The sequence below is a fragment of the Molothrus ater genome, chromosome Z (assembly GCF_012460135.2).
Source record: "Molothrus ater isolate BHLD 08-10-18 breed brown headed cowbird chromosome Z, BPBGC_Mater_1.1, whole genome shotgun sequence".
Classification (NCBI taxonomy): domain Eukaryota; kingdom Metazoa; phylum Chordata; class Aves; order Passeriformes; family Icteridae; genus Molothrus; species Molothrus ater.
The window spans coordinates 45,601,336-45,618,237 of record NC_050511.2 but is presented as its reverse complement, the minus strand read 5'-3'; the positions used below and the strand labels follow the sequence as shown (position 1 = coordinate 45,618,237).

The 16,902-nt window shown below is 40.4% G+C and overlaps 1 protein-coding gene across 7 annotated transcripts in view; it reads right to left on the bottom strand.

The window, feature by feature from the left end:
* PCGF3 (polycomb group ring finger 3) overlaps positions 1 to 15,375 on the bottom strand; it is a 55,422-nt gene extending 40,047 nt beyond the window's left edge. For 4 of the 7 annotated variants that reach the window (XM_036402983.2, XM_054517863.1, XM_036402982.2 and 1 more), the window contains exons 1-2: positions 15,130 to 15,222; positions 9,367 to 9,404 (exon numbers count right to left, since the gene is read on the bottom strand). The gene's annotated coding sequence lies outside the window, so the exon portion shown is untranslated. Of the gene's footprint in view, positions 1 to 9,366; positions 9,405 to 15,129 lie in introns of all 7 variants that reach the window. The other 3 variants (XM_036402985.2, XM_054517865.1, XM_054517864.1) reach the window with 3 other exon arrangements.
* Between the last annotated feature and the right edge of the window lie 1,527 nt (positions 15,376 to 16,902).

Sequence of the window (16,902 nt, the reverse complement as noted above, 5' to 3'; positions counted from 1 at the left end):
GTTTAATATCCATGCACTTCAGAGAAGTAATTTAAAGTCTTAACCACAGCTGAAACAGACTGTAACATTCATTATGAAGACCTCTGCAGAACAGATGGACAACTCAAAACAACAAATGACTTTCAGCTGTCATTTGAATCTGACGGTGTACGTTTGAACTGATTGCTCTGACTCCATCCAGACAAGAAAACCAGGAGGGCTTGAAAGGTTTACCTTGAAGAAGCAAGAAGCCTTATGGATCTGTGCCATCAGCTCCTCAAAATCTTTAAGCTTTGGTGATATTTGCCTTCCTCATTCTATTTACACATGTATGTTTTAACTTCCACTGTTGAAAAATCCTACTTATACAATAAAAACATCTAGTTATATAAGAAATTAAATGTAATTCTATAACCCCAGAAATCAACCACTTATTAACAAAGACAAGAAAAACGTGTATCCCTAGTAAGTAACTGTATGATAATCTGAGCACTAGGATTTTTTACATCTTTCACCACAGATCTCTATCAGAAACAACAATTTTCTCTATCGTTTCTGAAATAGAGGAAGAAGACAATTCCTCTTGCTATCTATTAAAAGGTCCTTAAAAATTCTGGTTTTCAGTCACCTGACTCCACTTATTGGTCCAGGTACACTGGCAGACCAGTAAGAGTAGACGTTTAAACAGAAATATGTAGTGACAGGCCAGAAGCTACCAGCTGGTAAGAAGCAGGAGGGTACTACAATTCAACTGAAGACACATTTTACCAACAATCACTTTTTCACATTCCCATGTAGATTAACCCCAGATAGCAGCACTTGATGGTTAAATAATCCAAAGATTTGAAAGGCCCCGAGAAACTACATATCCTTTGGTTTAAAAAGTTAAGTGACTAAAGCTTTCAACTTCATTGGTCTGCCAAATAATTGCCTCTGTGCTGCTACAACACCACAATTCTAGCACAAAAATGTTGCTAGAATTGCTCCATAACCTCAAAGTGGTTAGCAGGTATTCTGGAGTCTTTGTGGATTCAAATGAACAGACAGTAAATTACATAAAATTAGCTATCCATGTACCATATAATTCAAATTATAAAGGAGCCTTTCAAAATTGTCCTTTTGTTCCTGAAAGCTTGGGAGGACTCTAAGATGCACTCTGTTCACATGCTTCTCCCATTATTCCGACATTCTGCTCTTTCAGATATAAACTGCAATGATACAACAAACTCAAAGTCTCCTTTGAACTCTTGCTGCAGCAGCTTTCTTACCCCAGACACAATCCTCGTATCTGGCAACGAGAAACAAACAAATTGTTTACATTATTTACTTCATATTAAATACTACAGCAGGAGTTTAACCAATAGAGCACAAAAGCTATTTTTGTTTCCACCTACAGCTGTTCAGTCCTCCATTTCTTTTAGCATTTAATTCCCTCAATTCTTAACTTGAAGTCTTCCGACTTTGGTTTTTGAAAACATTTTCCATCTTTTTTCCTCTCTCAAATGTAATTATTAAAATGCATAGCGTGTTAAGTGGGGGGAAGAAAGAGGAACAAGGAAAACATTTAGTATGATGGTATTTGTCTTCTCAAGTGACAGTTAAAAGAGACGGGGCAATGTTTCTGGAGATGGCTGAATAACTGCCCATGGGTAGCAGTGAATTTGTTTCCTTGTGTCCTCTGCTTCTGCACACAGCTTTTGCTTTCCCTGTTAAACTGTCATTACCTAAATCCATGAGTTTTTTTAGAGTACACCCTTAAACCGTGTTAAACCATCACAGTCCTTTTTTGCATCAGATACGAGGCACAAAGGCTTCAATGACACATTCCATTGGGATGTATTAGACTGAATAGCTGTTAGTTCAGCTGATAAAACAGCGGCCTCCTGTGCTTGCCTTGGGGCTTGCTTTCCTGACATGTATTAAGAGTCTAGTGCTTGCTAATGCTTGCTTTTTGCTTTCACTGCTTTCTGTACTGCTGCACTGCTTCTCACCTTCCCGAGTTATGCCTGGGAACACCTTGGTAACACCACATTGATGTACGACTGGCAGATGGCCAGGGTAGTGCCACTGTGCTGACAGGTTCAACTTTGGTCTGAAGATGAGCTGAAGAGACTCTGATGTGCTCTCCACGGTGGAGGAGTGATCCATGCAGCCCATGTAGAATCCCCTGCTAGAGCAGGCAGATGACTTAACAAGGCTGTGACCTTGTAAGAAACCCATGCTAGAGCAGATTTGCTGGCAGGACCTGTGTCTCCACAGGGGGCCCTCACTGAATCAGTTTATGAACAACTGCAACCCATGGCAAGGACACACGTTTGACAATGTTACCCATCAGTGGGGCCCACACTGGAGTAGGGGAAGCAGACAGTCCTTTGCAGCCTGTGCTGAAGACCATGGTAAGACAGGCTGTGTCCCTGCTGCCCCGGGAAGTCCTATGATGTGGACTCCGCTAACAGTGGGCTCTTAACAGGAAATGCCTTGCAGCAAGGCTGGGGACAAGAAGAGGATTTCACTGCAATATTACACCCTATAAACCCAAAAGGATCAGGTGTGAAGATTATATTGGATATATCATTAAATTGTTACAATCCATTATCTGAATTGTATGTTGCAGAAGTAAATATAACAGGAACTACTCAAACCAACAAAGGAGAAGCCTTCCAGAAGTCCAAGCACAGCAGTGACACAACCTGAGCTGGCTTTGGTGCCCAGTAATTGGACTAAATTAATTGCATGCAACACACCTCCTCTCCTGTCCTCAGTGATTACCATAACAGATGGAGCCCAGCGTCATGGACTAAATGAAATCAAACGATATATTATGGACATTTTGCAGGGGTGGTCCACGGACTACGGGAATGACATCTGGGTATTTTATCAAAGAGAGGGAAGGGGAATGGTGGTTAATGAGCTTGTACGGAATAGTGTGGGACCTGAGCATGATGAAAATGATATGGAATAAGGGGTGTAATCTGCTGGTTTTGAATAGGACAGAGCTAATTCTCTTTAGAGTGGCTAGTATGGGGCCATGTCTTGGATATATGCTGAAAAGTGTTGATAATACAGGCATCTACTTGGCTGCTGGCTGGAGTTAAACCACAAGAGGCTTTTATGTGTTATTTACAAAGACTGGAAGATTTCTCCTTGTTAAATATATGCCAGAATACACTATTAAAAGCTTCCCTTTTTTAACAAGGAGACCTACAAATAATTTCAATGATACATTAATCCATTAACGGTTGGGATAAAGCCACACTTGTCAGTCACTGCAAGCAAAATAATATACCAGGAAAAAATCATCACTTATTATTGAGATTGCAAGTGTCACGAAGAAGCATCCACTCCTATTCTAGCAGACCCCTCTTCAGTGTCAACCCCACAGGCCTTGTACTGCACATATGTTTCTCATGGTTAAGTCTTTTTCATTCAGGTACCACTCATGGCATGTGACGAACTTCCCTTGAAAGACAGCAGATAGCCAGCAGTGAAGGTCCAAAAGCCATTTCCATCAGCCTGAAACTGAGCAGCAGAACTGTCCGAAAAATGTGAGACACTATTCCTCAGCTGCACGAAAACCCCTTAGGCCCATCTGTCCTCTGCAGAATCAAGGGCAATGAATAAGCACTTGTCAGCCCTACAAAGGCAGGGAGAAAACAGTAACCTGGGCAAATCAAACTTAGCAGAACTCTCCTTTTCTCCCTTTGTACCAATGCAAACTACACTCAAATAACAGCCTTCAATATAACCAGACTAAAAGGAAGGCTGCCAAAATAGAGTGACAAAAACATGTAGGCTTATAGTAGAAGAAGGAATATCTAAGAGGAATTAGGAAAGAAATGGGCACACTGACAGGTAATAAAAAGGAAAGAGAAAAACAATAGTTTGAACAAAGGAGGACTAAGACAGGGCATAAAAACCTCTAGACTCATCCAATAAGCATGAAACCACATCCTTCCAATACAGTAAAACTCTAGCTTTTAAGATCTGAGCTTATTTTGAACATACCACTTTTACCATATTAAATCAAAATAGGAACATAAAGAGCAGCTCTAAACTACTAACCCAGCTGCCCTAAGAGGGTTTTTTTAACCTTTACAATTTTTCAGCAATTAGGTGCTGTATCCATTCAGACAGCACAGAGTGTCTTCTGCCAAAACACAAAAGACATTCATAACTAGATTTCATCAGCCATGTCTCTCACATTTCATGTATTATGAATTTTTCTTACTATGTCTGTACTCAGGATTGGTCCCATTATGTGAAGGAAAGATTCCGCTCATGCTTGTGGCAGGCTTAATGAAATAATTACAGAGACATGAGCCAGGCATCTCTGAAATTTCTTTACATTGCTACGTGTGCTCATGTAAAACAACAACTACACTTCCAAGTCGGAATGATTTCAGCAATGAGAATTACTCCACTTCCCATTTTAAAATATTCTCAGCAGATCAACATTTGAAAACTTACACTTGTAGAAAGAATGATACCTTTAAAGCACTCACATTCTATTTTCATTTCTTTGTCAGCATTAGATCTGGTGTTTTGCATGCATGTAGGAACAAAGGGAAGAAGTAAAATGTCTAGCATATGAAAAGATGCATTATCTTGAATGAAATGATACTTCACAGAAAAAAATATCTACAGTTATCAAAACTTCTTCTGTTTTGCTGGGTATTGGTTTGAGGGTTTTTGATGGTTTTGTTTCAGTTTGTTGGGTGGTTTGCGGATTTTGGGTTTGTTTTTACATTTCACTGTAGACACTGCAGAAAGAAAAAACTTCCGAAGTTTTACTGTAACAATTTTTTTTTCATTGCATAACTGAATAATGTGTCACAGTTCAAGGAAACCTGATAGTAAATACAGAATATCAATCATTCCAACCATTGCATCAAGTCATTAACAGATAGCTCCTCAAACTCTGACCAAAAAGCAGAGTGACACCATTACACCATCACTATTTTGTCTGTCAGTGTCAATGAAGAACACTGTCCATAGTGAACCATAATACCATTAGAGACTTCAGCACTTACATCTGAATTCTTTGCAGTGACCTAATCACTGCCATGATGTGACATTTGCTGGTTTATTTAAAACTGAGAAAATTTTCTTGGCAGTATGCAGGAGCTGAAAGGTCTAAATTACTAAGGCAACGAAATCTCATCTGAGGCTCGTCTCACTTGTGCAAGAGCCTAGACAAACTCACTTCTGCAGTTTTAGAAACTGCTGATTGGAACTGTCCACTCCTCTTGCTGGAGACGACCACCTGGAAGCAAAACCTTCTTAGAGATCAGGTGCTTATTTTAACAGATACTACTACAAATTAATGATGAAGGCAAGTTTCTGGCAATACAGGCTTCATATAACAGAAGAGCAAGGAAAAACTTCAGGGAAAAAGGCAGGTGTAAGAAGAGGTACATCCACCTACCTGCCTGACATAATTCTCAAGTGCTGTTTTAACAGCATACATTATTAAGATCTGCCAAAATGATGGTCTGTATTTCCTTCCCCTAGTCCATCAAGAGTTGTAGTTTAATCAGGAAGGAGTAGCCAAGGAAACACTTGCTAAATTGCCAAATACCAGCTGGTTAACTGAATCCCAGAGAAGGTAAGCAGTTAGTTACCAGTTTTTCTTAAAAGCACCTCAGCACCGGCTGCAACATTAACAAAAGATTCACATAATCCAGGTAGTAGAAGTTTCCCTTTCCAGTCTTGCCTTTTGTCATTTGGCCAGACAGAAACCTGTCTCTCTGAAGTCAGAAATATAGAAAATACATACTTGAGCAGGGCAAAAGTTAAATTGTTCTTCCTTATCCAGTCCTGGTAATGGTACTCTACAGTTTCTGGAATAGTTTAGTTTTAATCCAAAAAAGAGTTGAAGACATGTTCTGCATTTAGATCTTTGCACGAAACTCCTCAGAATCCCTTATAACAAGACATGATATCACCTTTTATAGGTAATGGGAAATTGTTAGTGAAAATAAAGACGTCCAAACAGAAACCAAATAACCAGCTACCTCTTGCCAATTTCAAGTAAAAAAGACAGCACTAACAGACAGGTGAAACGAAGTAAAAACACCCATGTGGAAAACTAGTATGAAAGCAGACAAATAATGACTAAAATAATTACTAAAATGGAAATGGCTTTTTTGCTGTGAAGAGTTATGACAGCATTTCAGATGGTCATAATGATTTTCTGATATACTGAAAACTTTTCTAATCCACAGTTTAAGATCAGAAAGCAGCAAAATACAAAGAAAGCACTGGCAAGTCATTGATGAGCTACAGCTTTTTATAATTATCTTTTGCTTAGTCTGTATAAAAAAGTTATCCATCATTAGAAACATCACTGAACTTACAGAATTGACAATTACCATCCAAACAGATAGTCATTACCACTCAAAACTTTTCAGCTGCACATTGATACAAACTGTTAAAAAAACTATTGAAATAAACTATTCTCTGAAAAGGCTCAGCTTAAACAGACCCTGACAGTCCATGCAAGGCATAAGTAAATAAATAAGCATTATCTCTGCTACTTATCTTAATAATTCCATTCTAGAGATACTTTTAAACTACCCTTAGGAATTTCTTAAGGCCAAATCACTTTCATACACCCCTAAATTTCAAATGCTAGATGGATGTATGACATGCAATAAAAAGAAAATAAAATCTTTCACTGCAAGTTATTAACTACTGCAGCCTACTAGTAGTATCTGTAGGCTTGAATTTTGTCCTCTGCAATTCATGAAGACCTGCTTTTGGCGACTGAACTATGCCATATGAGACAACCAAAATAACTTACCAATTTTATTAAAAATGTAATAGTTTTTTAATAGATGACACCCACACTGACACTTGTCTCCCTCCATTCTTCAGAACACAACATTCATCACAACAAGCATGCACCAGTAAAAGTTTGGCTGACAAGGTCAGAAAGGACCGCGTCTCCATCGATCTTCACAAAGCAAATCCTGGGCATCTCAAAGACTTTCTGTTCTCAGGATTTACCATGTATAGGTCTCTTCATACTAGAAAGATGTTATTTCAGGGGAAAAATTTTTAAAAATCATTACTTTGGTTTTGGATTAAAGTCGGGAGAAGAGAGCTGAATTTGGAGGTTTTTTTCCATTTGAATGCTAAAATTGTCAAACTCTGCAGATGGCAATAATGGATGAGTAAGTAGGAAAAAAAGGTTACTGATGGGAAACCATAAATGGCTAAGGAATCTGGGGGAGAAGCAAAAGCAGCTCATTTTTCCCTTGTCTTCACTCTTACAGTGAATATATCTTATGGTATCATCAGGCCTAATAATGGAAGCTACAGAAGAGGACTCAAAAAACTTTTCGCATTTACTTATAGTCTGGATTTCCCATACTAGAGATTAGGGGAAAAAAAAAACCCCTATGACACTTTCCAAACACCTTCAGAAATTCAATTCATTGGCAACTGATGCTTGTGACTGGAGAACAAATGCTCTGACAGAGCACTGGCTTTGGAAATGTACATCAAGTTCCACTATGAAAGTAATTTGACCCATTTGGTGGAGTGATGGAGAGCAGAACTGAAGAATGGGGACAGGATGTACTTTCTCTTCCCTAAGGGAAGCAGCAAAAGAAAACCATAATTGATTTACATATTTGATCACAGAATAGCTTATATAAATAATTAGTCCTAAAATTATTTTCTACCCATAGCATTGATAAATTCAGTAAATTAGAAAAAAGGCCAGGGTAAAATACATCTTTGTCCAAAAAAAAAAAAAGAAAAAACAAAACCAATGGGAAACAAAACAAAATATTATCCTCCCTCTATCTGCAAAACTTTGTCCAAATTCAAGCCATTTTTAGTCATAAAATCGTAACCATACAACTCAAGAGCTATTATTGTCTGGACAAAATAACCTTAATTAATTTGAATAACTGCTACAGATTAGAGAAAACAGATATAGATCAACAATTTCCAGGGGCAGTATCTATGGTGATCCCTAAAATGTTACATTAAAAATTACTGCAACTGATACAGTACTTTTTACACCTATTTATTTCTAAGACAGTAAAATGAAACCTTGAAGTGCCAAGATTCACTTAATACCACGTAGATCAGTTCTGGTGACATTTTAAAAAACTTGAAAGAATCTCACAAGCAAGAAAGAGAATAGAAGAAAACTGCTCCACCTGGAATCCTTTTTACCTGGTGTGGTGCCATTTACAATACTAGGCTACTTTTACTACGGCCAATGGTCAAAAAATGACAAATGAAGTATTTTACCAATATAAACACAAGTCTTCTGAAATTGTTGCAGAATAACCTGATCTTGGGAGGGATTTCTACCTCATTCTAGCCAATCAAGAAAGAGAAGTACAAGACTAGAAACAGAAAAATAATAAATTGATATGACAATAAATTACTTACTCTGGTGCTACCACGTCTAACACCACTATTAACAAGAATACATGATATTAAAAAGCATTTCAGTTAAACTCCTCCTACTCAGCAATAGTTAGATTGAAACTTTTGGTAAAATATGTTATTACCCCAGTAATTTCAGTCACAGAAAAGGCCTATGTGGATTTTTCAAGGGAAAATACAAAAATATTGTCCATCTGCAATTTATCTGAGAACAAGCATAAATCAGAGAACTTTATTTTACCAATATTCAAACTAAATATCTGTGAAGTAATCATCATCTTATGGCAACCCAAGAAAAAAGCATGATCTTAAAGCATAAATTGATTTAAGATGGAAGTGTACTTTGCAATTGGTTTAAGGCAAGTGCTACAGGAAAACATAGTTTAATTACTTACTTCATTCAACAAATTAAATAAATCCATGCAAATGTTACTAAAAAAGGTAAACATTTTTCTCTAAGACCACGGATTTCACACAAGAGTGTAATTTTTTACTACACGTTCCACACCATGGAACTTTTCCGCAAGTGTGGTTTTTGCACGTGGTAAGAACAACTTGCACATAGGGATAAGAAATTTTAAGCAAGCATTTAACAAGTTATGCTTGCTTTTTTCTAAAAAAGGTTTGGTAAAGCTTCAAAACCAGACAGTAACCTGCCCCTGTACTTAGGGGCTCTCCTGAGTACAGACAGAAGCAATCAGGCAAACACTGTACACTGGTGTGGGGTTCAGACCTCAGAGGAAAGGAATAACTCCAAGATGGAAAGAAAATTTTTTCAAGCATTAAGACGGGTTTGAATAGAGTGTGTTAGCACTTTCTTAAAGTGATGAAATACTATTAGAAGTATCTTTAACAGATACAGATTTAACAGAAGTTACATTCTAAAATGTAAATACTTGGATGTAGGAACAGGGGCATATATACTTTTAGCAGCATGCATGATTAGGTACTTACAAAGCACATAAAAAATTTCCTTACCTCCTCCTATTTGGAATCCTGATATCAATATCTGAGTCCTTGTGTCCAGAAATTAATTTATATATTAGGGGAAAAAAAGTAAATAAAAGAAAATCCAGTTATTATCACAACAAAAAAGTAGGAAATACAATCATCTGAAATGCAGGAGTTAGGATCCCAGACCACCTTGATGTTAGTGCCAAGACAAAGCTTAAGCTTCTAAATGTCTCCATGTTCCAACAAATTTTGGGAAAAATCACTCTGAAGGAACATACTTTGTATGGACAGTATGTTGAAAAAAAAACCCAAAAAACCCCAAAAAAATCCTGTTCCTCAGATCTGTTGGACTGATTGCCATTGCTCAGTAAAACAAATATTTTTTTATTGTAAAAACATTTGTCTAGTCAGTTAAAATAAATTTGGCAATGTCCTTTAATTAAGTAATCAGCTGACCCATGGCCTTTATTATGCCAATCTCTATACTCAATAGTTCAAATACAACAGTAAGTGTCACATACAATTATTCATAAATAAAAAATTTCTAACTTAGCCAGCTGTGCTGTATCTTTCAGCTTCTTCTTTCAAGTGACAAACCAGAAAAAATTATACAGCATAACACATTCCCTGAAAATTCATCAAACACTGCACTGATACATTTGCATGAAAAAATGACATTCATGATAACAAAAACTGTAATGTTTGCATGCATATTGTAAAAGAATAACAAAGATGACCTGTACTGGTATAATATAATCATAATTCAAACAAAAATTGCATTATATATAATAATTGTGATGTTACTGGATAATAATCAACTAGAGAAGGCATTGTATGCTGTCTGGTTATGTAGAGAGGAAAAAAAGTTTTTAAGGGAAAATCTTGACAAAACAATGATTTGCAAGTTAGCAAATAACATCAAACTCATTCCATGAACCTAAAAAATTAACTTTTCCTCTCCTAATTACTCAGGTACTGCACAGCATTTTCTCATTGACACCAAACATACACAGAATGCTTTCTGTCTTAAATCAAAATTAACTTAGTGCTATTCATAAAGCAACAGTTTCCAGCAATTAGGACAGTCTCAGTATCAAACAAGAAGGCTCCTTCCTGCTGCCAGAACACAAACCTTTCTAATGTAGACAAAGTTCTAGGTTACTGTTAGTTAAAAATTCAGAAGACAAAATAGTTATCTCTTAATATCATCCAATATAGACACCTGCAGGGAGAGTAAGTCTTCTCCATACCACTTTACAAAGATGAAAAATAGTGTCAGAGCTAGTTTAAGTTCTTCTACTGGCAACAAAACTACAAAAAAACCCCCTGATTATCACTCTTGCATATTTCTTCCTTACAATCCTTGCACTATCATAATGCTACCATACATACCTTGATTTACCCCAGTTCTCACCCTCACCTCCTCAACAATTTCCCCCACTGGCTCCATCAACTTAAAATTGTGATTTGAAAGAGGCAGTCATAACTGTGAGAACACTCATTTTCTGGCACAAAGAACAAGTAACTTGAGCCCACCAGAGTTTGTCATTCCCCCTACTTTTAATGATCTGTACCACCCCCTACTTTTGCAAAGTATGTGTTGTGTTTGTCAAAGGAATAAAGACACCCTTAAGTTCCTACATATAGTGTGAAGTTCCAAGTCTAAAGTATTGTTTCTGATTAAAGAGATAAAAGAAAAGGCAGACCTGGAAAGAAAATAATGTCACTGAAGAACTCACTGCTGGTTTATTTGTTCCTACAATGCTGGCTCTTCAGTATGATTGCAAAACTTCAGGTCTCTACAAACTTCAGTCAAACTACCAGTAGCACATAAGGTTTTCAGTCCAATTAGTTCTCACCACACTGAGTATTTCAATTTCATATTCTGTTGATTTAAGTATAGATGCACTTATTCAGTAAAATTGACTTGAGAAAAGCTAATTTTCAGTCAGACAATGAGGCAGCATCACCAGCAGTGACTGAGCTAAGTGTGAGGGTGAGCACTAGATCAAGGTGTACAGGGGGGTTCCCAAGCTCAGGGACTCCTGAGCAAGAGTTCAGAGCTGCATCCAGACCTGGAAGCCTTGGTGAGCCAATCAAGCTGGCAGATAAACAGATGTAGAGCTGCCCTGAGGAGAAGGACTTGGGCTGCTGGTGGTGGCCAGCAGGGCCAGGGAGAGGATTCTGCCCCTCTGCTCTGGTGAGACTGCACATGGGTCTAACCCTAACCCCGCATCCAGCTCTGGGCTCGCAGCACAGGAAGGACATGGACCTGTTGCAGCGAGTCCAGAGAAGGCCATCAAGATGACCAGGGGGCTAGAGGAGCTCCTACAAGGAAAGGCTGAGCAAACTGGGGTTGCTCAGCCTGGAAAAGAGAAAGCTTTAGGGTGACCTAACAGCAGCCTTCCAGTACTTGGAGGGAGTCTACAAGAAAAGACAAGGACTTTTTACAAGAGCATTTACTGACAGGACAAGGTGGAATGGCTTCAAAGTGAAAGATAGGAGGTCTTGATTAGATACCACAAGGAAATTCTTCGCTGTAAGGGTGGTGAGGCACTGAAACAGGCTGCCCAGAGAAGCTGTGGATGCTCCATCCCTAGAGGTGTTTTAGGCCAGTTTGGATGCTGCCCGGAGAACTGGGTCTAGTGGGAGGTGTCCGGGTCCACAGTAGAGAAACTGGAACAAAATTATGTTTAAGGTCCCTTCCAACCCAAACATCCTATGATTCTGTGAATTTCAATAAAAGCAGCAAGTTTTCTCTAGGCTCTTCAGAGCAATTATAGAACAAACCACTATTTATAGGGTTTTTTCAGTTAGCAATGAAAATGTGTTACATATCACAATAGGTAAGATTGCTTTTAACGCAGAATAACCTGATTCTTTTTTCTCTTGTACTGCTTGTAAGACTTTCATTTACCACCTAAACTTGCAGTCTAATACAGCAAGCTTGTATTTTAAAAAGGGTGGTGTAAGTAATGCAAAACTACTTCAAGACAGAGCTTCCAAATAAGTCTTGTGTAAGCTAGAAGACATGGGCACCTTCTGCCTGGCTTCTAACCTCTGCAGTCAAACTGCCCTGAGAAGGTTTTCCTCCCCATTTCCTTTAAAAATAACAGCAAACCTAACACAGCAAATCAGAGAAGTTTAAACATCACTTTAGTAGCACTGACAAAAAGAGACCAGGGTATAGATCAATAACCTCTCAGGAATGCTGACAGTCTTAAATCAACTGCATCTCCAAATGCTACTATCAAAACAAATTCCCACTTAGTAACTACTGACTTACTACATACATGTTCAAACAACAACAGTCCCAAAGCAAGAAGTAGAGAAAATATTTATTTATAAAATACAAGATGTCCTTACACTTTCTTGTAAACCAGTATTGTAATTTAGAACAGTAGTTGTAGAGTGAAAGGCTATCAACATGCATGCTTTTCAAAACATCATGTCCACAGCCACTTTGTAGCTCAGAGCTTAGTAGCTCTACTTAAGAGTTTCAATGGAAATGCTTCAACTTCTTCTCATAGTGTCACCCAAAGAGTTCAGGAATTTAATCCAGAATTATTTCAGTCCTGAGAGTTCATTACATGAGAAAAGCTAAAAAGGCCACATTACCTATATTAAATGGCCATATGGGAAAAAAGAAATGAAAGCTATTAAAGTAAGTGTAGAACGGTTCTTGACAAGAAAACTTACCTGTATCTTAAATATAAAGCTTTGAGATGACCTCCTCTAAATCATGTAAGTGGACAGGAGATGTAAGAGCAGGACAGCTGCAGCAACTAAATGCTGTACTTTACAACCTCTTAGTAGCAGAAATCTTTCATATCATAGCAATTAATTTCTGCCATTCTTGGCATTACCATTAGGCTAGGATAATTACAAACTCTAAGTCTACTTTATTGTAACATTTACAAGTGCTCAGTCTTGATTTCCTACAGTGACAGCAGAGTAACAAGATCAAATCAGCCAGATCAGCTCAAAGAAAAAAATCTAATAAATTTTCCTCCAGAACTGGTTTATGAAATGTTCTATTTCCAAGCTTTCTGTAGAAAGTCACCTGAGCCTCTTCTAATGCATCCTGTGTGTTTCCACCACGTATCTTGGGTTCTGCACAGCTTCTGTATTCCCTTAAACACATTATAAGCTGTCTACAAGTATAGCTTCAAAAGAAATAGTAATGCTACTGAAAGGGTACAAAGTTTCTGTTTCTATTCCCCTTGTCACAAAAGAATTTCATAAATTTCAGAGCACCTTTATGAGACACATGATGAGTACCACAGTTGAGATTCTAATCTGATCTAAAAGAATGAATAGAAAAGTTGACAAGTATCCTACCCCAAAATAACTAATAATAATCTTTTAACAGCACAGTACCTAGAACTAAAACGACTCCTAACAACATAGCTACCACATGCTTAATTGTTCATTCTGTATAAACAAAACTAATCTATAATGGAGGACATATACATGGGATGAGGATGCTCCTTAAACATAAAGGCACATCTCAACTTTTTTTTTTTAATTCAAAGCTTTTCATCCATGGACTTAATTCTTCTGTGATACTCTGGAAGAAAATACACAGTATTATTTTGAAAAACACCAAAGAAAATATTTTCAGAACATTCCAGAGGATGTAGGGGTAATAAACCAGAATTTCTTGAACTCCTTTCTCAGAGGCATGCATTTCATACAGAAAGCAGGAAGAGCCTAAACTGATCTGACAGAAAGCCTGCACAAACAGTTTTGTAACAAAAAAAAAAAAAAAGAGAAATTGCAAATATGTGAAGCAGCAAAAGAACATCCAAGTGCTTGATAACCCTCAATAATCAAACCTCTTTGAACCTTATAAACTTTGGGACATGAAAAACTTTCCACACAGGACACTGAAGTAACGCCCAACACTTTTGAGGCTAGAAGTGACCAATTTAAAAGGCCAAATGTGACACCACAAGTTACTAGAACTCAGTGGTTTAGAAAACTTTCCAAATTTCTTAATACTGAACAGATACACACGTATATACATGTGTGTGTGCGCATACATATGTATTTGTCTCTAGACTGTAAAACAGACTACAGACTATAGACTGTAAAACAATTCAAGCCCCTGTACTTTACCTACGAGTACCAATTCATTTCCTATTTCTCACAACTTCATATCATAGATACACAGCACTGGAGCCACATACCTGCACGGCTGAAGTCGCACACCCAAGGGACGTATCCCCTCTATCTCCACCTTACTGGAAACGCCATCTTCACCCCTCCACCCAAAGAGACCCTTTCTCCCCAAGCCGTGGGATTCTGTTCCCTGCCCAGGCCCCTCCACACAACCGCAACTCCTCCCGCGGGCAGGAACGGGTGGGGCGGGGGGTGTGCGGGTTGCCTTTCCCCCAGCACCGAGAGCCTCCTTCCCCCGCGGTGGGCACACGGGGCAGGACAGGGACAGTCGCTCCCCTGGCCCACGGAGACTCCCTGACAGTTTCGGGAGAGGAACCCCACAAAACCGCCCACCCCGCCTGCGACCACCCCACGCCCGCCCCGAAAGTTCCAGCGTGGCCCCCCCAGCCCCGGCCCACTCCTCCGCAGCCCCCTAAGCCGTCGGGGCGGAGAAGACGCTCGGCCCGCACCCCCTCCTCACCCCGCAGCCCACACCGCAAATACCCCGCAGGCGGGCGGGGGGGGGGCGCCGGGCCCGCCCCGCCCCCGAGCCCCTCGGCTGCCCCCCAGCCCCTCGGCGGGGCAAGGCCGGGACCCCCACGCCCACCCCGGCCCCGCACTGACCTGACGGGGGGGGCGCGGCCGCCGCTCGGGGCTACAGCGGGGGCTCCCCCCGCCGCCGCCGACCCTCCGCTCCCCGGCCCGTCCTTCTCCGAGCGCCACCGCAGGGCAGAGAGCAGAGGAGTCGGAAACGCGAGACGGAGGGAAACACGGGCCCCCTCTTCCCTTTCCAAAGAAAATTTTAAAAAGAAAAACGGGGGATTTAAAGGGCTCGGCCCGGAGTTTAAAACAAAGAGGCGGAAATAGCCGAGTGCGGCCCGAGCGGAGCCGAGCGGGGGCGCCGCGCTCGCGGCGCATGCGCGCGGGGCGCTCACCCGGGCACGGCGCCGGCCGCCCCCTCCTTCCCTCCCCCGGGCAGCGGGGCCGGCGAAAGGGGGTCCGGAGCTCCCGACAGGCCTGGGCCCGAGCCATGTCCCGGTCACAGAACCGCACAGTACGCTGGGTTGGAAAGAAGCCATCAGGATCATCGAGTCCAACTCTCATCCTTGCACAGGACACCCCTGAGAAGCACACCATGTGCCTGAGAACATTGTCCAAAGGCTTCTTGAGCTCTGTCATGGTTGGTGCTGTGACCACTTCCCTGGGGGACCTGTTTCAGTGCCCAAACACCCTCTGGGTGAAGAACCTTTTCCTAATACCTAGCCTAAAGCACTTCTGACGCAACTTCAGGCCATTCCCTCGGGTCCTGTCACTGGTCACCACAGAGGAGATATCAGTGCCTGCCCGTGTGTCTCCCCTGGTGAGGATGTTGGAAACTCCAATGCCCCCTCAGTCTCCTTCAGGCTGAACAGACCAACTGACCTCAGCCACTGCTGGGATGGCTTCCCCTCAAAGCTGTCTTCACTGCCCTCCTTTGGATATTAATGGCTTGCTACTTTTCTTACATTGAGGTGTCTAGAACTGTAGATAACACTCAAGGTGAGGCCACACCAGCAGAGAGCAGGGGTAGGAGTAGAGGCTGTGTGCCCAACCTTGAAAAATCCATGCAACTTGTGAGCAGGAAGGTGATATCAGCAAAGGTGGTTGGCTTTTAGGCAGGATGTGCCTGTGTGTTGCTCCAAGCTGCCTCTTCTCGCTGAAAGGTTTTCCTCAAAAGCGCACAGGTGTGTTTCCAACTGATGAGAGTGGAAACTTGTGTAGGAGCTTGGTGGAAGGAGAAATTTTAATAAGAGTGCTGGTCACAGGACACACTGTATCAAACTGTAGGTGGCTCAAAACACTCCTGACTGATAAAATGACAAGATCCTGTCTTCCTGAAGGTGTGAATTCATAGGTCAAAGAGCTTGCACGAAGTTTGGGAAGCCCATGCCGAGTTCAAGTTTGTACCAAACAGCTGAATGTTTAACTTGCAAAGGCAAGTACTTAAAAATTCACCTGTCCAAAGACTAAAGACACCAAACCAATCTTCACCTTCTCAGATATGCACATATTTTGAATGTGATCCTTTAAAATATCTGCATATTTCCCTCTTTTCTTTCTTCCTTTCCAACAAAGAATGAGCCATGAGACAATCTTCCACCTTGTCTAAAAATGCCATTGGAAATGGGCTATCTGATATGGCACAAGCCCTCCATGTTCTACAAACTACGGAGCTTTTATTGTGTGCCAAGACAGGGGCTGTGCTTGGCTCTGGGAGCTATGTTTTCCAGATGCTAAGCCTGAGTTAATGGAAAATATGTCAGCATTTTAGATTTGCTTTGTTTCAGTTCAAGGGTTATGTAGTTACATGAGTGCATCTTGTCTATCTGAAATATAAATTCTGTTTCCAGTTTAACC